Source organism: Zingiber officinale, chromosome 3B (assembly GCF_018446385.1).
Source record: "Zingiber officinale cultivar Zhangliang chromosome 3B, Zo_v1.1, whole genome shotgun sequence".
Lineage (NCBI taxonomy): Eukaryota > Viridiplantae > Streptophyta > Magnoliopsida > Zingiberales > Zingiberaceae > Zingiber > Zingiber officinale.
Window position 1 is genome coordinate 79,467,014 of NC_055991.1, and position 19,585 is coordinate 79,486,598.

The 19,585-nt window shown below is 33.0% G+C and overlaps 1 long non-coding RNA gene across 2 annotated transcripts; it reads right to left on the reverse strand.

Annotated features, from left to right (window-relative positions):
• Positions 1–2,111: 2,111 nt before the first annotated feature.
• LOC121968388 lies at positions 2,112–16,201 on the reverse strand. 2 transcript variants are annotated; one of them, XR_006108115.1, is made up of 6 exons: positions 16,166–16,201; positions 16,002–16,084; positions 15,843–15,898; positions 11,874–11,947; positions 10,829–10,943; positions 2,112–2,440 (listed from the first exon to the last, which is right to left on the reverse strand). It is a non-coding gene; the product is annotated as an uncharacterized LOC121968388 (long non-coding RNA). The 2 variants fall into 2 exon arrangements; XR_006108116.1 differs by lacking the exon at positions 11,874–11,947.
• Between the last annotated feature and the right edge of the window lie 3,384 nt (positions 16,202–19,585).

Here is a 19,585-nt window from a genome sequence, read left to right on the forward strand (position 1 = left end):
TAAAAAAATGATCCATTGAGGTTACACCTTGACTTTCCTCATATAATTTATAAGATTATTCTAAGCAACATACTATCCAGAAAATTAACTGTCTTTAGGAGACATTCAAAGATGAAATATTAATTTAGATTAATTATGATAATCTTACAACAGATAACATCTCAAAAAAACCATCATTAATTTTATCATTCTAACTTAATTAAGAATCTTTATATCAGTAAAATTAACTTTTATCAAGCTAGAAAAACAACTAACAAAGCAGAACATGCCCTGCTAAGTAGCATTATTAATTTTTGAGTGGAATTCGTAACTTGGTCTATACAATACTAGATGTGGATGCTCCAACTTGAAAGATGGGCATGATGACATGGCAGAAAAAGAGGTATAACATGTGAATAGATCTTAAAGCACATTTTTTGAAACAACTATTTAGGTTTAGTTTAATTTGCCCTTGTGTAAAAAATAACATAGGTGTATAAAGAATAGCCTGGTACCAACACATACAGTGCCAACTTTGTACTGACCTGGACAACACAGATCCTAGTCTTATGATAATTGGAAAGATGTATAAAGAATAACATAGGTGTATAAAGAGAATAGCCTGGTACCAACACACACAAGATCCTTGAAAAACATTAGGAAAGCAGATATCTATATTAATAGATTTGAAAAAAGGAATGTTTGTTTTTATATAAATGCTTCTGTTTCTCTATTGATAAACATCAACAAGCCACATTTGTGGTCAGCTCTACAGATCTTATTTTTCCATAGAACTCCATGCAATGACATATTATTATTAGTAATATTTAGAAATAGTGCGACTAGAAAAGGATACAATAAAAGTTGATGTTTTGCTAGGAAAAAAATAAAGATAACCAGGTGACAGTTTATTAACAACACAACTATTGCTAAAAGCACATTAAAAAAAATTAATGGAGCAAAACCTTGTATGTTTACTTGGGCAGATGGATGGCTCAATTCAACAATGAGTGGAGATATATTAGCAACTGCAAAGCATACCTTTTTGAAACTACACTAGTAGATGTCATTTGGGGTAATGGTTAGCATATTAAGAAGTCTAATATTTGCTTTCAATAGGAGGATTCCACATAGCATATACAAACTTCCCAATCAGGTATTGTCACCGTAATAATGTTGTGAAGTTGATCCATCAGCCACTCATTCCATGCCTCTGAAAGGCATTAACATCAGAATGAAGAATACCAGCCATCACTTCAGCAGAAACACACTGCTTTGGTCTCTCTTTTGCACTAGAAAATTCATCAAAGTGTGTTGAAAGGCATTTCTTGCAAAGTTTGAATATAAACTATCTCCTCCATAAAATGATATCCAATTCGGGGTTTGATGCCACGATGCTAAATAGAAAACAGTGATGTCTTTATCAGCAAGGCTTTGAAGGATGACTCTCCTTGGCTACTAAGTATATCATCAAAAGTTACATATGGACATGGGAAAGGTTACTAAGTATATCATGGAAAAATCCATCCTCCATTAGTATTTCAGTCAATACTCTCCCAATAGTTCGTAACAGCTCTTAACTTGGGATTTTGTGAGGTGGGACTTGCAATAAAGTGTTTAAAGCAGATACTACAAGTATTCTAGACTGAGGAAGTTGACTTTTCAAATTTATGAGAAAATGACCTATATGTCTATGTTATATATACATGGATTTCAAGTGAAAAATATATCAAGCACGGGTGTTCAAATTATACCAAGTAAATAATATTCATCTGGATACCATATCAATTTTAGCAAACAATATTTCCAATTACTAACCTGCAATTTCCCCTACAATTTTTAAAAGTAGATGTGAATCACTTCAAGACAAAGCAAGCATAAGCAATACTCTGTATACTTGCAATAAAGTGTTTAAAGCAGATACTCCAAGTATTCTCTAGACTGAGAAAGTTAACTTTTCAAATTTCTGAGAAAATAACCTATATGTATATATTACATATACACAGATTTCAAGTGAAAAAATAAATCAGGCATAGGTGTTCAAATTATACCAAGTAAATAATATTCATCAGGATACCATATCAATTTTAGCAAACAAAGTTTCCAATTACTAACCTGCAATTTCCCCTACGATTTTTAAAAGTAGATCTGAATGAAATGAGAATATGATCAAGATTTTCTAAGAAATAAATGACAAGATGAGTAATCAAATCAAAAGACAATTTTTGACGCATCAAAAACATCACAATCATAATTCATAGCACAAAAAATGCTCATCAAATAAATTTGTAAAGAGTAGCCATTACTTCCAACGCAAGCCTGTGTTCTCAAAGCCCAAGGAATGGATTTTGGATATTAACTTAATAATTTCTAACTCGCCTGATTCAGCACCTGAAGCCTTGAAAAATCTTCTCGATATTCCAGAGATACCTCAATAATAGCTTTTTGAGCTTGGTGGGAGCTGCATAGATATGCAGTGTAGGTGAGATTCAAATACTGCAGCAGTAAAAGTCATAACATGGGGAAGATATAATATTAAAAACTAACCTAGTGATAAATGTTGTGAATAAAACTGCATTCTAATTCTAAATTTATAGAGTGAAGGAATGACTGTGCATGGTTAAAGCGATGTATTTAAGACAAACAACCTAAACCAGATCATTGACGAATACACACTCCCTGAGCCTTGGACGGACCCCATTATATAGGGAAATACCCAAGGGGTATAATGGACTTTTCCATTATGTGTAGTGGGGAACATGGGCCAAGTTCCCCACTATCCCCATTTCCAACATCTCCCACTCGTCCAAGGTAAGTCACTAAGACTTTTTCATTCAGGTAAGTCACAAAGACTAGTTCATTCAGGTAAGTCACAAAGACTTAATAAGTCACATAGACTATTAGAGAGTTTAGTCACATAGACCATATTAGAACATCCAATCCATACTTAGAGAAAATGGTTCGTGCGACAGCAAGCACACTGAGCGATAGTTGCTAAGAAGATTGTTACACCTTGACTTAGCCGCTCGTTGAGCAATCAATGCTAATAAAGTTGTTACACTTTGCTTAGCTGCTCAAATAAATTAGAGACACACTCTTCATGGCACATAGCCTCTTTCCTGGTGGCACATAGCCTTTATCCAGGATCCATCCAATCTTCAAGTGACACAGCCATTATCTTGAAGATATCCATGTCTTGCTATTTACCCAGATTAAATAATTTTCATTTACATCGATATGAACATCTCTAATCCCTTATAATGACCATTATGTCATGAGCATGTTCCATATCCAATATTCACATTCATTTCCGTACATAACAGAAATGGGTCGACCAGTGAATAACAACAAAAGATGTAAATCTATTTAATCTTCCTTTTTAGCTAGAATCAATTCATTTTAATCAGTCGCTTTCCTAGTTATGCTCCATAGACCGAATCATCCATAGTCATAGGATACACGCTAAAGTGGCAGACAAAGATCAAAACTTCAAGTAGACAACTAAATAGTCACTAAGGCAAAAATTGAGATTAACATATAATCTCAAAGGTCTCACATAGTAGAGAAACAGGGATTCATTCTCCTACATCCTTTATTGTCGCAATAGCACATGTGGTATGAATCACATGCTACGATGTTATTCTCTTTACGAAAAAGAGTGCATGTTGTCTTCAAATTTAACATCGTACAGATTTCGATCTAGACATACCTAACGTCTAATCCTGAATTCAACATATGAATTCTAATCTGGCTTTCAACAGGTTTAGTAAATGGTGGGTTCATTTACTTCGATCATTATTTACACATAAATGATCTCATCTTGACACAATTATCAAGGCGACCTCAACTTATGAATCTGTCTCTAATTTCATAATTTCAGCTATGTAAGCTGTTTCATAAGTAACGGTCTTACCCCTATTTGTACTTAACAAACAGAGATGATTGTCCATGTGAGTGGACCAATCTCCACCTGCCAACATGCTCACCGAGATCTTACATGAATGTAACAAATACAACATATACACTGAATAAATTATGGCAAATGACATAATCATAACACAAAGTCTGATTGTTATTTCAATATTGTTACATTCTACGAAGTCCCAAAGACTTTACATGTTCTTTAAATGACTCTTTAGTCATTGGCTTAGTAAAAGGATCTGCAAGCATAACACGTGTAGGGACATACTCAAGAATGACTTTTCTTTTAGCCACAATATCCCTTACAAAATTATATTTAATTTCTATATGCTTGCCTTTGCTATGATATTTGGGATCCTTGGAAAAAGCTATTGCAGCTTGACTGTCACAGTAGACAGTTACTGGACTCCCACTATCCTCGGCAATTTTCAGATGCTTCAGAAACCTTCTCAACCAGACTGCTTCTTGCACAGCTGCTGAACATGCCACATATTCAGCTTCCATAGTCGACAAAGCTACACAAGCTTGTTTCTTGCTGTTCCAGGAGATGGCGCCACCATTCAGCAAGAATGCATAGCCTGATGTGGATTTTCTATCATCCAGGTCTCCAGTCCAATCTACATCTGAATAACCTTTCAGACTCATATAATATGTTGTCGCCTTCAGATATCTGAATATCCTTTTTACCGCCTTCCAGTGTCTCGGTCCTGGGTTTGACTGGAAGCGACTGACCAAGCCCACAACATAGCTGATATCGGGACGTGTACACAACATAGTGTACATCAAACTACCAATAGCACTGGCATATGGTTTTTTATTCATCTCAGCTATTTCCTCTGGAGTTTTAGGACACATACTCTTGCTCAACACAGTACCTTTCACAATAGGTGTATGTTCTATGTTGCAATTAGACATGCTGAAATGATGTAACATCTTATTTATATAAGACTCTTGTGACAGACCCAAAAGTCTTTTAGGACGATCTCTTATGATCTTCACTCCTAAGATGTATTCAGCTTCTCCCATATCTGTTGTATCAAATTGTGATGACAGCCACTTCTTGACTTCATTCACATATCCTATGTCATTTCCAGCTATCAGCATATCATCAACATATAATGATAAAATGACATATTTTCCTTTTTCCCTTTTCAGGAAAACACAATGATCCTCATTGATCATCTCGAAACCATAAGATAAAACGACTTCGTTAAATCTTATGTTCCATTGTCTTGACGCTTGCTTTAGCCCATATATAGACTTTCTAAGTCTACATACTTTTTGCTCTTGGCCTTCAGCAATGAAACCTTCTGGTTGAACCATATAGATTTCTTCGTCAAGATCACCATTAAGGAAAGCGGTTTTTACATCCATTTGATGTAATTCTAAGTCATAATGTGCCACAAAGGCCAAAATAACTCTTATTGATACAAATTTCACTACGGGAGAAAATGTCTCTTCAAAGTCAATACCCTCCATTTGGGTATATCCTTTTGCAACTAAACGAGCTTTGTATCTGTTAATCGATCCATCTGCTTTCCTCTTTATTTTGAGAATCCATTTATTCCCAATAGCCCTTCGGCCCGGAGGAAGATCAACTAAGTCCCAAACATGATTTTGAATCATGGACTCCATCTCTTCAACCATTGCAGCTTTCCATTTTTCTCTAACTCTACATCCCAATGCTTCCTCAATGGATTGAGGCTCGTCGTCGTCAATTGGAAGTGTAACCAATGCCTCATTCTCAATATCAAACCTCTTCTTAGGTTTGATCTTACGAACACTTCTCCGTAAGTTGGGTTGTTGAGAAGTCAACTCATGACTCGGCATATCACTCCCACTCGGTTGACTAGACTCAGGTATCCCTTTTGACACCTCTCTTGTTGATAATATCTCATCCTCCTCAAATAGAGGAACATTTTATCAACATCACCTCTGATTGGGAACTCTGTTTCGAGAAAAGTCGCATCTCGAGTCTATTTCGAGATGGTTCCATCTAGTTGCTCACCTATGAAAACATAACCTTTGGAGGTCTCATGATATCTTATAAAGATACATTTCTTACCTCTAGGTCCCAGTTTTCCATACTTGTGAGAACTATCATGAACATAAGCAGCTGACCCCCAGGGTCTCAGATTACTCAAATCTGGTTTTCTGCCTGTCCAACGTTCATATGGGGTAGATGGAACTGACTTTGAAGGCACTTTGTTAAGTATATAGGCTGCAGTTAATAATGCATCTCCCCAATAGGAAATTGGCAAATTAGCTTGCGCCATCATAGACCTAACCATTTCAAGAAGAGTCCTATTTCTTCTTTCAGCTGCCCCATTTTGCTGTGGAGTTCCAGGGATTGTCAACTGTCTAATAATCCCTCTATCATTACATATTGTCTTGAACATATCAGACAAATACTCCCCACCACGGTCAGTGCGTAAAGTCTTAACTTTACGTTCCATTTGATTTTCAACTTCGTTCATATAACGAATGAAGCAATCTAATGCTTCGGATTTGTAAGAAATCAAATACACATGACCGAACCTAGAGAAATCATCAATAAATGTAATGAAATAGGAAGCTCCATGTCTAGCCTTCACATTCATTGGACCACAAATGTCCGAATGAATTAACTGCAATGTTGATTCAGATCTAATAGCCTTACCAAATGGTTTCCTAGTTGCTTTTCCAGCAAGACAATGCTCACATATAGACAATTGAATCTTAGCTCGAGTGCCTAATAGACCCTCTTTAGCTAATCGATTCATACGTTCTTGTCCTATGTGTCCTAATCTAGCATGCCAAACCTCATCAGTTATATCTGCATCACTAGTTAAAGCAATGTTTGAAAAACAACCATCAATAGCATAATTGACATCTGGTTCTACATCAAGAACCATAAAACCATTTGTTAAATAACCATATCCGATTGACACTGAGTCAATCTTAAGTTCAACAGACCGACTGTAAAAATTAATACAATACCCTAAATCAAGAAGACATGTAACGGAAACAAGATTCCGTCGAATTTCAGGAGCATACAGGACATCATGTAGAAATAAAACTCTACCACCACGTAGGTTGAGTTTGCAAGTGCCGACTCCTTTGACTTCAACTCTTGCATTATTTCCCACATAGATCCACTTGTTGCCAGCTGGTACCCGACGGTACTCAACAAATGTAACTCGTTCCCGAGCTACATGGTTGGTTGCTCCTGAATCTATAATCCACAAAGGATAAGAATCAGCTAACAACACTAAACTAGCAACAAAATGCTCTTGAAAAGAAGACACACTTGGATTTACCTTTTTCGGCTCATTGCACTCTCGAGCAAAGTGGCCCTTTTTGCCACAATTAAAACAAGTCAACTTGTTTTTAGGTTTCTTTCCAGTCTTCTTGACTATCTTCTTGATTGGGCCTTGTCCCACAACAGCAGCTTCCCTCTTCTTTCCCTTCCCTTTCTTGAACCATTTCTTCTTGGATCCATATGATCCTGCAGAACCTACAGCCACATAGGCTTGTCCAGAAATCCTTGCGGATTCAACTCTCTCCGCCTCCAATTCTACATGGCGTGAGACGTCAGTGAAAGTCTTGATACTCTCACTGTGAGTTAAGGTCTGCTTCATGGTCTCCCAAGAATCTGGAAGTGAACGAATAACTGCTTGAACTTGTTGTTCATCAGTCAACTCATGACCAGCAGTTTTAAGCTCCCGAATCATGTTCGACATCTCCCTGAGGTGTTGAACCATTGACACATTCGGACGCTTTTTGTAGCTGTCAAATTTAATTGTCAACTGTCGAAGCTTGCTCAGACTTACTCCACTGTATTTTTCTTTAAGGGCAACCCAGACTTCATGAGCCATCAGATATGACTCATATTGAAAAACTAGATCGTCTACCATTGAACTAATCAATATACCCTTTGCAGTGGAGTCATTTTTCTTCCATGCCTTATAGGCATCAAGATCTCGTCTGTGTTGTGCAGTGGGACCATCAACAGGTACTTCCATAACCTGATTTACAGCCTCTAGAACTTCTTGTTCCTCAAGTACATATTGTATCTTGAGGTGCCAGATCTTGTAGTTATCCCCATTAAGTTTTTCACCTTTGTTGAGTTCAGCTATTATGTTTTTGGTTGCCATAATCTATCATAAATAAACACATTATTTAGTATTCAGTGTAAATCATATGTATGCAATTTATGATTGACTTAATATTACTTTGAGTTGGTTTACAAAATCAAGTGACAACTGTGTTTTCACTCATCATCCGTATGACCAATCAAATTAATATTAATCAATTCTATTACATACATCCCAACAAATGAACTAATCATTTATAATCTCATGAATTCATTAATTAAATGAACTAATCATTTAACATATCATGTTTTTTTAATTAAATGAACTAATCATTTAATACATCATGAACTAATCATGCATCATGTCAAGCAAACAACATAAATAAATGAACATATCATTAATATAAAATTATGCTGCAAATTGTTAACATATAACCAACTGACATGAAATGAAATGGACTAACTATTGTTCATACAAAACGACAATAAAAATAACAGAACTCTAATAAACTAGATAGGCAGCTACCACTCCCACTAGGACAGACACTAGTGCAGTGGCTAATATAATCCCTCTCAGCCTGGACTCATTTGGGGTAATTACAGGCAGGACAGCTTCAAGGCTCTCTATTGGATCCACAATTGGATCCTTTTCTGGTTCCTCCTCGATCATTTCCGGGTCCTCTTCGAACTCTTCCGGATCCTCTTCAGTCATCTGATAAAGCAGTTCCTCACATAATACAGAATATGTGACGCGTCCTTGATGACGCCCCCAAATATAGTCTGCTATCATCCTAGGATTTGTTGGCAATGAACGCATCAAAGCCCAAATCCTATAACTGTCCAGGACTGGAAACTCTTCTCGCTCAAGTTTCCAAAACAGATCATCAAGCCGTCCAATGTGTCCGTCGATTCCATAAGTAGAGTTATACTCTATCTCCTGAATCTGCTCCCTGAGCTGATTTCGTCGCACTTCGCGACGAGTCAATGTGGTAATCGTCCGTGCCATCTGAAAAATTGAAAATAAATAAGTCAGTACAAAACCGACTAACCAGTACAAAACCGGCTTATTTCAATTTATACAGGCATAGTACCAACAACATAATCAATCAAGAAAAACAAATCTTCTCGATTTTCAGGAGTTAAGTCAACAATTAGAACTAATCTAATTGGTCAAACCCATCGGATCGGTTGATTAGGGATCCAGATCCTAAGCTTGGTCCATTGTCCTTAATTAGAACTAATCTAATTGGACAGGGATTTTTGTACCTATGTTCTCTTAATTTTCTACCAATTTCGGACCTATTGATCAAACTCAGGTCCGTTTGATCAAACTAATGTCCATTGGTTTAAGTCCGATCAATTAGAACAAATCTAATTGTTATGATCAAATCGACCCATTAGAACAAATCTGGTCATTTGATCATATTTGGTCCAAGTCTAATTAATCAACCCAAATTCATTTCGGGTTTGGATCAAATTGGTTCGGTCAAATCAACTAATGATTTAAAACTGAATCGGATCTAAATGGACCAAAATTACTCTAGATCATTTATTATAAATAGAAATTAATTGAAACTAATATTCAATTAATTGTTACATGCATCAATATAAAAAATACTGCTACGGTACAGTAGACATGCATTAACATATTTCAATGATGCATTATTCGGCAAACATAACATGTATGCAATAATTCATAATGAAACATTTCATTTTTTTTATATTTAATTGCATGCAGCATGTTCGCTCACGGTTTTTTTTTTTTTTAAATCAAACTTTTTCTCACGTGAAGCACTGTGCTTCGTTATTTCTTCGCATCACCATTTTCTCCGCCGTATGCACCCCACGTTCGCACGTTGCTCAAGTCACGCACGCCACGCAACCGCGACGTACACGGTCGCCGGCCACGAAGACCACTGGCGCATCATCGATCAGCCAGAATTTCTTCACTGACCTTTGCTGGCTCCAGTAAAAATCACGAAATCATAACGACTCAATCGCTGAAATTGCAACCCAGTTGCAAGTCTTCCTGTGACCTTATTGTCGGCAACCATCGGAGACAAACTCCGTTCCACATCCCTTCTATCGAGATGGTGATTCTTACCAGCGACCCCGTCGCCGGTGAGCAACGTTGTATGCTACGACACATTAGTCGTGAAAAATAGCGACGACATGAGGAAAAACATCCGAACGACGATTTCATAATTCGTCTCTTAGCATTTAGAAATAACTACGTGCTCTGATACCAATGTAGAATATATTGTTCTAAATGCATGATAGACGAATTAAATAATTAATTGCGGTAAATACTTACAGCGATCTCCCGCAGATCCGCAATCGGCAGTGGCGAAGACTCGCTGTCGGAAGAGCGATCACAATTTCGGAAAGCCCTCCGCAATTCCACAAACCAAATCCCGCCGTCTTGGATGTTTTCCTTTGACTCTGGTCGCACGCTTGCGATTTCACACTCCCTGAGCCTTGGACGGACCCCCATTATATAGGGAAATACCCAAGGGGTATAATGGACTTTTCCATTATGTGTAGTGGGGAACATGGGCCACGTTCCCCACTACCCCCATTTCCAACAATAACATGGGGAAGATATAATATTAAAAACTAACCTAGTGATAAATAAAGTCATAACATGAGGAAGATAAAATATTAAAAACTAACCTAGTGATAAATGTTGTGAATAAAACTGCATTCTAATTCTAAATTTATAGAGTGAAGGAATGAATGTGCATGGTTAAAGCAATGTATTTAAGACAAACAACATAAACAAGATAATAGAAGAATACACTACCACAGCCAAATGCCTAGGAATAATTTGAGTTGAAAGAACTGAGTAACAACCTAGTAGTACTAAATGATTTGGATCTTTTGAATCCTGAAATTTTGCTCGGAGTGAGGACACACTTGGAAACTAACGACAGCCATCGCTTCAACATTTTTGAAAGATGTCGCAAGCCTAAAGATTTAGAAAACAATGAAAAAATTATCTGAATTGATTGTTTTAGAAGTGACAAAACACAACAAATATAAATAGTCTGAATAGAAATTAATGAACTAATAAACTTAAGAACTTCAACTAGTAAGGGTTTACTTTACATTGTACTCTTATCATACTCATGTTCAATGCCAACACTCTCCAAATGGATACTTAATATCACTATTGATCGTGTTTAAGAATTTTAAGAAATAATTTGTACAAAACAATTTCAATGCCACCATCGGGTGTAATGATTTCACACTCCTTGACTGTTAATAAAAACTAAATGGTTCCTACTACTTATCAATGGTCAGTTTCAAACCATCAATATCATTGCCATGATTATTCTGACATCGCATAGGGGGTGTTGGGGTAATTCTCTCACCTTATTATCATTTTTAAAATTTCTCAAAAACTAAAAATACACAAAGTATTAAGTTTAGGTGAAGATAAAAAATATAACAAATATTTATTAATATATATTGTCATCCGTGTAAAACCGGTGATATGATGATTGCGATAATCTCCACGTGTTTTGCATGTATGCTTTGTCAATAAGTGCCCATCTTGGCCTACAAGAATGCTATAGTAAGTCTCGATAATATTGAGTTTTGTATTCCAAAAAGACAAAGAATACATAAGAGCAAGTACCTTTTTTTCCAAGCATGACTCCAATTTCTATACCTAATTGTGACTTGACAAGAAAATCAACATTTGGAGCAGATTGAAACAATAGTGATTCTACCTAGTCAATCAACATTTGGAGCTTCCAATAGAATACGATCCAAAATACAAATATGTATCCTTAAAACCACATATATCAATTAAATTGTTACCTGAAGTAATTCTAAAAAACTTATATTTCGAAAAACAAGCTCCCAAATCACAAAAGGTCATGCAGGAAATTACTACTAAAAGCTCCAATAGCATCATGAAGACAGCTCCATGTATGCATCCACTGGAATCAATTCCACAACTTCGCCCTAAAAATATCTCTATAGTTAAATCAATGTAGAAAACTAATGTAATTGTTCTACTAGGTAAAGTAAAACCATCAAAGATCTTCAATCATCCACCACAAAGGGGTGATGATTTATTTTGTTGAATAAAATTGATAATTTTGTTATGGGCATGGTATGTAGAAAATGTTATAAACATCATTTTAGACTAAAGATTTCTAAATGAACAATGAGAAACTAGCTAAAACATAAAGGAAGAATAAAAATTTGATCCCGTTTTAAACCCACATATTCCTTATCTCCTCTTATACCCGATGGGTTCAATCATAATTTGTATTCAACAATTCAATTTGTTTATTTTATTAAATTAAAATCCTAAAAAAAAATTAAAAACCTTTATAAAAATCTATACTTATTAACAAAGGCATAATAAAAAATCAATAAAAATGATAAGATACGAAGGAAAAGAGTGAATAATAATAGTAAATTAGAATACTATTAATAAAAATGAAAAACACGAGATGCACAAAGATAAAGAACAATAATATGATAACGTTCAAATACACTCAAACAATAAATAAGAAGTAAAAGGAAAAGAATGACAAAGTGAAAGAGAAGAAGGATGAAAGCCAAAGAATGATCGAGCAATACATATTTTAAGAAAGAAAAACAACGGAAAAGAGTTTAAAAGAAAAGAAAAAAAGGTGTACAAGTAAAATTGAAATGAAGGCATGTAAAAATAATAGAAAAAATAACTAAAAAAATAAAAATTACTGGTGGAGGAGAAAAAAAGAAGAAAACAAAAGAAAAGAAAGAAAAGGACAAGAAAATCCAAAATAACAAAGGAACACAAATACATGAAAATAAAAGTGAAAAAGAAGATTACAAAGTTGGTGATAGTTCATGAAAATAATAAGAGAAAGGGACCAAGTAAAAAAAACAATTGGTGAAGGAGACATATAAAAAAAAGTAAAGATAAAGCAGAAAAATAGAAAAAAAACTCAAAGAAGAGTAAAACAAAAAGAAAAAGAAAGAAGTTAAAGGTGAAAACAAGTACAAGTCAAAGAAAGAATAGGGAAAAAAAAGTATGTGAAGCATATAAAATACAGTTAAAAGAATAGGTACAAAAGAGTTAAAAGCATATAGTTTGTCACACAACAAAAATAATGATGTTATAAAATGATAATAAAGACAAATAACAATGCAATAAAGTAAACAAAACAAAAACGGTAGATAATGAAGGAGATGCATGTGACATCATGCAAGCACTAAACCACCAATAAAACTAATGAATAGTTAAAAGATATTAAGTAAAATTCAAAAAGGGAATGAAGTAGAGGGATGAACAGTGAATCATTATTTAGTTTAACAGCAAAGATCTTACATTTTATCTATTGTATATAAATAACTTATGCATGTGGGGTTGTTCTTTTTTGGCAATATACTGATGTAGGTAATATATATGCTTTGGCCAATTAAGAACAAAGTGTAGTGTAACTGAGGTTTCATAAGGTAGGAGGATACTACCACAGCCAGTTTTCTGATTGCTTGTGTGTGTGTGTGTGTGAGAGAGAGAGAGAGAGTTATATGAGTGTGTGCATGTGCAATGGAAGTACCTTCAAGTATGTCAAGATGTGGAGAAAGTACACACACCTATTTAATAAGATGATAAACTAAAAAGGATGGAACTGCTTACAGATTGATAAAATGACAATACTATATAAAATTGGTAAATAAAAGCATAAATTCTCGATGTATGTTTATTTGTGTGTTTTAACTCTCATGTAAAATAGGATACTATATTCATACTCAATGGACTTTGTACAAATGTTTACTTTTTGTAAGTAATAAACATGGCTATTAGGGTGAAGGCAAGGATTACATTAAATTAATGTTTGCTCAATGAACATAAGAACCATGCTTCTTCTCCATGATCATATTTTTATAACATGAACAAATTCTTGGGAATTCACAACTTTTGCAATTCTTCCTAATGTTTGGTGTAACAATGGTTAGCACATTCAATGATTTTTAACTTATGGTTGCATATTAGCTTTACAATTTCATAGGCAATTTCTATTAAAATAGCTTTATCAGCTAAACCATAATCTGTGAACACGTAACTTCTGAAATCTACAAGATACTAAAAGAAAAAAAGTTCCATAATATTAGATGAGAAATTCTATTTTTAATCAAGGTGGAAACTATTTAAGATATTGATTACTTTTAGATAAGAGAGGAGCATAAATGTTCAATTCTTATATTAAAACAAACCCATAAATGTGTGCGCGTTTATGCATGTGTATTGAATTCAACTTGCAAGTAGACTTTAAAAGTAACAATTAATGTTTTCTCTGAAATAAGTAATAAACCATGTTAAAAATTATAGGATCAAGGCAACAATTGCATGAAATAAATTTTGCTACAGCAAAAATAAGAACCATGTTATTCTACAATGGCATCCATGCTTGGAAAGTTTTGCTACATTTCTTACCTAAATGTTCCGGAATTATATCTCCATAATTTACATTATTACCTAAACATATGTTAAGGAATTCACAACTTTGGACAGCTACTACTACCCTCTTTCTAATGTTTTAACAATGGTTGGCACCTTCAATGATTTGAAGCTATGGTTATGTATTAGCTTACAATTTCAGAAGCATCTTCCACAGTAATACGTTTAGAGTTTAGACCCTAATACGTTCAGTGAAGATACTAAATAAACAAAACACTAGATGAAAAAAGTTTCAAAATATGAGATGAAAATTTTCATTTTTAAGCAAGGTGGGAACATTTTAAGATAGCTTGAGGAGTTTTAGTTTAGTTTTTACAATATTTATTATAGCTATTTAAGATATTGTATTAAGAAGTTGTAAACTTGCAGAATGGGTAATAAGTGATTGTGCTTGCTGAATAAATGCATAGTGAGTAATGTTCCTTTGAGCTTGCTTGGCCCAACAAGTGCAAAGGTAGCTCATCTTGAATAAATGTTCTGTGCCACTGTTGTTGCTAAGCCGTATTTGTACATAAATTTATATGAGAGGTCAATACGTGATAATATAACCACTTGGCCAACTCTTTATTAGAAAAAAAAAATCACTTAGCCAATTGATTAAAGGATCATGCAAGGAACATTTGAATCAAAGCCTCGAGGTGAGATGCCTAAGGCAAAAAAGTACTCAACCAAAAGAACAAATAGTATGACAAAAATTGATGGCCAAATCTAAAATAGTATATAGTCTAGGTGTTGAATATTTGGATTGAACTTAACTATTACCAACCACTTAAGTGAATGTTGGAATGATCTAGACTAAAAGTATGGTTAACTTCACAACTTACACGAATTAAAACCACCATTGTTATCACAAATAAAAATGCTAGTGCACTTGCTACTCAATTTGAAACACCATACAACTGTTTAAATAATAGAAGTCCATTAATAAAATCCAAGAGTAAAAATAATTAGTTGTAAAGCCAAACTCAATTACTAAAGTGTAAAAATAGCAACCTACACTACTTATCAATTATACGATAAGCACAACCATATTTAATCTATCCATTAGAGTTTGTTCAGTTTCTCTGAATGTAAATTTTTTAAAACAAACGTAGTCAAATGCAAGTTACTGTTAGTAGCAAAAATGACTAATAAAACTAGTTTAGAAAAATAAAAACAACCAAACAAGTTTGTGTTCAAATGATCTCTAACAAAAATGTTAGCCCAAAAGTAAATGATCTAAAAAATAACATGTTCAAGATATTATGATCATATTTGATTTGCATAACATGCATCTTGACACTAGTCATACATAAGAGTTTGGATTTACTTAGAAGATCCTAACAGTTTGGATAGTTTCTTGATGTAGAATCTAGCTAGGTGCTACAGTAAACTGCAAATGGGCAAGTCAGAGTTCTTTACATAATTTTCTGTGAAACTTGGTAGGATAGCACAAAATCAACACCTCCCTCCCGGATCTGTAAATGGATTCAATTTCTTCAACGAATAACAATGATCCAAAAAGATCTCATTGATGGAATCTGAATCCGTGGCAGGTTTAGGGGGAGAAATTATGATTACCAGCTAATTTCTTCGATCAGTGAAACCAATAGAATCATCCATCACGGTTTAAAGAATTCTAGACCACCCTGGTCAATGAAAAACTGAAAACATTCCAATCAGTAAAGTCATATGGGAAAAAAACCACCAGCCAGATTAAATTTACGATAGCTGATATCTCTCACCGGACAAGAAATATCGTGGTCTGGAATGGGGACACAACTCAGAACAAATGATCTTGTGAGGAAGATGAACGGAGATTATCCATCGCCAGAGAGGAGAGGAGACTTACAAGTTGCCCGCGCTGCAAGAGGAGAAAACAGATCGACCATTCGCGAGAGGAGGCGATCGCGTGACGTTCGGGAGCTCCAGAGAGGGCCGCTCGGGAGGAGAGCGACACGGGAGAGAAGGGTTTAGGGTTTAGAGAAGGGCATCAGGATGACTCAACGGCTACAATTATTATGGGTCGTAACTCAACGGCTACAATTATTATGGGTCGTAACAGGATGACTCAACGGCTAGGGCGTAACGGCGACGACGATTCTTATAGCTCGTATGACTAACGGCTACAATTCTTAAACTCGATTTAATCATCTAATAACTTTAATGCCTAAATTCAACAAAGTTTAATTTTATCCGGATATTTTTATATAAACACTATTTTTTTTAGATAAAAAAATTATCTCAAAATTTATAATAAAAATATTTTTTTTTAGCACACAATCATTATGAATGCATACCATATAATAAAATAGATATAGATTATATTCGACCCTCATGAGTTAGGATTGAATTAGCCCCCACATTAACAGTAAGTAAGTCAACAAATTAGTTAATCGTTAATTCAATTGGACGAGTTAGAATTGTAATTAACCCATCTAGAGGGTCGCTTGGGGCGACACAGAGAGAAAAGAGTATCAGGATGACTAAAATTAGGGCTATAATTCTTAAACTCGATTCAATCAATTTGGTTTATAATAACCTTAATGGCTAAATCAAATTCAACCTTAGAGTTTGATTTTATCAAAATCAACCCTTATACATCGCCAAAGTAACCCTAATCAATCAAAAATATATTCACTAAACTCAATCAATACATTTAATATTATTTATTAAACTATGTTGTTATTTTATTTTTTTTTATTGTAAAAAGTATATAAGAGTGAAACAATATTTAAAACAATTTAGTTAAAATTAATTTGAACAATTTGAGATTTTTTTTATATAAATGTTAACTTATTTAATAAAAAATTATTTCAAAATTTAAATTCTTTGTAATGATAAAAAAAAAAAAAATTAACACACAATCATTGTGAGCTCATACTATATAATAAAATAGTATAACTAGGTTACATTAGGCCTCCACTGGTTGGAGTCGAATCATCCCAGTTTGAATCATAATCTTATCGATAGATTGGTTAATTGTTGACTTAATTGGATGGGGGTTAATTAGTCCATCAAATTTAAACATGAACTAATGGTTTAAATTATCGATTGAGAGATTTTTTAAATAATTGTTGGACTGTTTGAGTCATTATTTTAATGATCATAATTATTTGATCAATTTTCAATCAATAATTATATTTAATTGATCGTTGTTTCCCAAACTCTATAAATAAACTACTATATTCATTATTTTTAAAACAAATACTTTATTCTTATCTCTCAATTCTCAAAGCTCAATTATTTTCAACTTCTCATCTTTATTTCAAGTGATAGAAGTTCATCTTAATCTTAAAAAGGTAAGGTCGTAAGGCGAAGGTAATTTTAAAATTAAACCTCGATTATTGAATTTAACAATAATGTGTTATAGTTTCATTTCCAATATTTGAGATGCAGAAAATATAAAAAAATTTCCAGATTCAAGAAACTCTTCCTTTTAAAATCATCTGTTTATATTAAATATTTGAGAAAAACACTCTTTTGTTTAGAGATACCTACAAAACATAAATTTATAATGTATCTTACAAGTATTAATTGAGTTTGCAGTAAACCAGTTTCAAAAATAATTATTTAGATTTTTATCAAAAATATAGATGTACCTATTCTAATTTATTGTAATATTTTAATATTGAATTAAGAGAATTATTAGTTATATTTATTTATATGGAATATCTTTCTTCTAGTTTTAATTTTAAATGTATATTTGAGGAGTTTTTATCAAGAATCATTTAATCTAGTTGTTAAATGTGTTCTTTAATCATACTTATACAATTAAAAAATTAATAAGATAAGGTAAAAAATATAGAATTATAATTTTTGATAAATTAAATAATAAATTATCTATCTTCTAATATTTAGAACTAGACAAACTCATTCGTACGATATCAATTGATGTATTTATCTCTAAAATATTTTCAATATTATTCGATAATATTAATTTTTAATAATGTAAGTATTGAAGAATTTAAATTTGTATACCAATCTGTAACTATAATTTATATTTTAATATTTGATGTGTATGTCATGCTTAAATTTATGCATGCAAAATGGATTAAAAACATTAGAAAATCAAATTAAATAGTTAAAATTGTTATTTTTTATGTATGGTCAATTTTAGTATGTTAAAACAATAGGTAGATATTATGAACTTAAGAGTATCTATATCAAATACTCTATTAAAAATTTTACCTTAAATTTGGATATGCTAGCTAAAAAATCTTTACATCAGCTACTCTATCCATTCCCTAAATATCATAGAAGAGAGAGAAGAAATAAAGAAGCTGATATATGGTGTATTGAAAAGTGAATATCCAAATTTAATAAAGTAACTTTTTTACTCTAAATTATGTATTTTAGATAGAGAAACTGATGTGGATGCTCTAACAAATAAGACCTAAAAATTTTCAAATGATGTGTAAATACATATATATTATTATAAGATTCATTCGATATATATATTTGTATTTTTTTTTAGAAAATGCTAATACTATAAATGTACATTTATTCTTGTACAAATGGAACATATGTAATAATATTTATGACATTTTAAAAGTTTTAGTTATTATCCTACTTCTTATTTAGTTGTAATGAATTTTTATAATATAATTTAAATTTTAAATGATTGTAGCACTAATGATTTTTTATATTGTAGTATGTTAGCAATGAAAGTAAAATAAGAAAAATATTTTTATTACCATCTTAACATTTATTTAGTTTCATTTACTTAAATTAGATATTTTACATGAAAGGTTAGTTATATATTATGATGATTTAATATCATTTAAATATTCTTATTTTTCCTGATTTGGCTTTTATTTTACAAAATATTAAACATAATTTATATGGTATTTTCAAAATTATATTTCAAAATATAAATTAGAAAGTAATGGATGTGGATAAAACACCGAGTATTAGTCACAAAAGCACAACTTCTATTATGAGACAAGATGTCCATGAGTTTCTAAATTTTAGATAAAAATTTAATAATTATTTTATAATTTCCTTAGATTTCAGTAAAATAGATAGTGAGTGAGGTTTTAATATTCTATGATAGTAATCATATAAGATCCAAAGTTATCTCATTATCTCTATTATAGCATAGAAGATTTCATCTTGTTTAGTGTCAACCATTTTAAAATAAAAATTTAGTCCTAGGGATAATA